Here is a 2,436-nt window from a genome sequence, read left to right as displayed (position 1 = left end):
GTTTGTCCCTATTTTTTCATTGATGATCTTCATACTTTGGGAATTCACATTTAGCTCTTTAATCCATGTTGAGTTCATTTTTGTATAGGGAGTGAGACAAAGGTCTTGTTTCAGTCTTTTACATATTGCTTTCCAGTTCTGCCAGCACCATTTGTTGAAGAGACTTTCACTTCCCCCATGCAATGTGCCTAGGCACTTTGTTGAAGATCATTTGGCTGTAAGTGGTTGGGTTGATATCTAGATTCTCGATTCCGTTCCATTGATTGATGTCTCTTTCATTGTACCAGTACCAGGCTGTTTTGACCACTGTAGCCATGTAGTAAAGTTTGAAATCAGGAAGTGAGAGACCTCCAAGCCTGTCCTTCCTTTTAAGCAATGCTTTGCTTATCCTAGGTTTCTTTCCTTTCCATATACAATTAGTAATTGTCCTTTCCATCTCTTTGAAGAATATTGTTGTAACTTGGATTAGGATTGCATTGTAAATGTAAATTGTTCTGGGTAATATTGACATTTTTACAATGTTGAGTCTTCCTATCCAGGAACATGGTATGTTCTTCCATTTCTGTAGGTCTTTTTTGGTTTCTTGTAGTACTGCTTTGTAATTTTCTTTGTATAAGTCCTTTGTTTCTCTGGTTATGTTTATTCCTAGGTATTTCATCCTTTGCGTGGCTATTGTAAATGGTATTGCTTTCCTAATGTCCTTTTCATCATTATTGCTGTTGCTATAGAGAAATCCGATTGATTTTTGTATGTTGATCTTATACCTGCCACTTTGCTGAATCTTTCAATGAGGTCTAAAAGTTTTTTTTTTACTGAGTCTTTAGGATTTTCTATGTATAGGATCATATCATGTGCAAATAAGGAGAGTTTTACTTCCTCTTTGCCAGTTTGGATTGAAAGGGAAAAAACAACCCAGCGCCGCTCATCAACCACACCTCCCATCAGATGGCCCATCTAGAAACTTTTATTCGGGGTGAGGAAGGGAACCTCTGCTGGAGAGAGAAGGCAGGAGGCAGAAGGGAGGAGAGGAAGAAGAAGAGGAAAAAGAGGGAGTCAATGGGAATGGAGGGGATTTATATAGTTTCAAAAGGAAGGGAGGGGTCATTGCTGGGGTGATTTAGCTCTGGCCTATCAAAAGCCATGTTGTCCTTTAAACTATGTGCTTTGTAGCTTAGGGCGGAGAAACAGACAAAATGGAGTTGGAGGGAGGGGAGAGGGAACAACCGGAAGTTATTGTAACATTATAACATGGATGCCTTTTATTTCTTTATCATGCTGTATAGCTCTGGCTAAAACTTGCAGCACAATATTGAATAGGAGCGCTGATAATGGGCATCCTTGTCTGGTTCCTGTTCGCAGGGGGAAGGCTTTCAGTTTCTCTCCATTGAGTGTGATGTAGGCTCTTGGTTTTGAATATATGCGCTTGATTGTTTTGAGGAATTTCCCTTCAATTCCTATTTTGTTGAGTGTTTTTATCGAGAATGGATTTTGGATTTTGTCAAATGCTTTGTCTGCGTCAATCAATATGATCATGTAGTTCTTTTCCTTTTTCATATTTATATGATGGATTACTCTGATCGTTTTCCTGATGTTGAACCATCCTTGCATCCATTATATGAAGCCCACTTGGTCATGATGTATTATTTTTTTCATGTGCTGTTGGATTCTGTTGGCTAGGATTTTGTTGAGAATTTTTGCATCTATGATCATGAGGGATATTGGTCTATAATTTTCTTTCTTAGCGATGTCCTTCCCTGGTTTTGGTATGAGGGTTATACTTGCTTCATAAAAAGTATTAGGGAGTTTCCCATCCTCTTCTATGTTCTGGAATAATTTGAGTAGAATTGGTGACAGTTCTCTGAGTGTTTGGTAGAACTCACCCGTGAAGCCATCTGGGCCTGGGCTTTTGTTGGTCTGGAATTTCTTGATGATCTGGTCAATTTCTTCTTTTGTTATGGGTTTGTTCAAATTTTCTACTTCAGTCTGAGTAAGTTTAGGTAGGGCATGTTTTTCTACAAATGTATCCATTTCATCCAAATTTTTGAATTTGTTGGAGTACAGCTCTTCGTAGTATTCTGTTATTATCTTTTTTATTTTGCTTGGTTCTGTGGTGACTTCACCTATGTGGTTTCTAATGCGATTAATTTGTGTCCTCTCCCTCTTTTCTTTAGTTAGTTTTGCCAATGGTTTGTCAATTTTATTAATCCTTTCAAAGAACCAGCTTATTGTCCTGTTGATTCTTTCTATAGTTTTTCGGTTTTCCATCTCATTTATTTCTGTTCTTATCTTTATTATTTCCCTTCTTTTGATGACTGTAGGTTCTCTCTGCTGGTCTGCTTCTAGTTGTTGAAGGTGATGTGTTAATGTGTTGATTTTGGCTCTTTCTTCTTTTTGGATGTGTGCATTTATTGCAATAAATTGTCCTCTCAGGACTGC

The sequence above is a fragment of the Chrysochloris asiatica genome, unplaced genomic scaffold, assembly GCF_000296735.1.
Source record: "Chrysochloris asiatica unplaced genomic scaffold, ChrAsi1.0 scaffold00201, whole genome shotgun sequence".
Lineage (NCBI taxonomy): Eukaryota > Metazoa > Chordata > Mammalia > Afrosoricida > Chrysochloridae > Chrysochloris > Chrysochloris asiatica.
The sequence above is the reverse complement of the archived record's forward strand: the minus strand, read 5'-3'. Positions refer to the sequence as shown.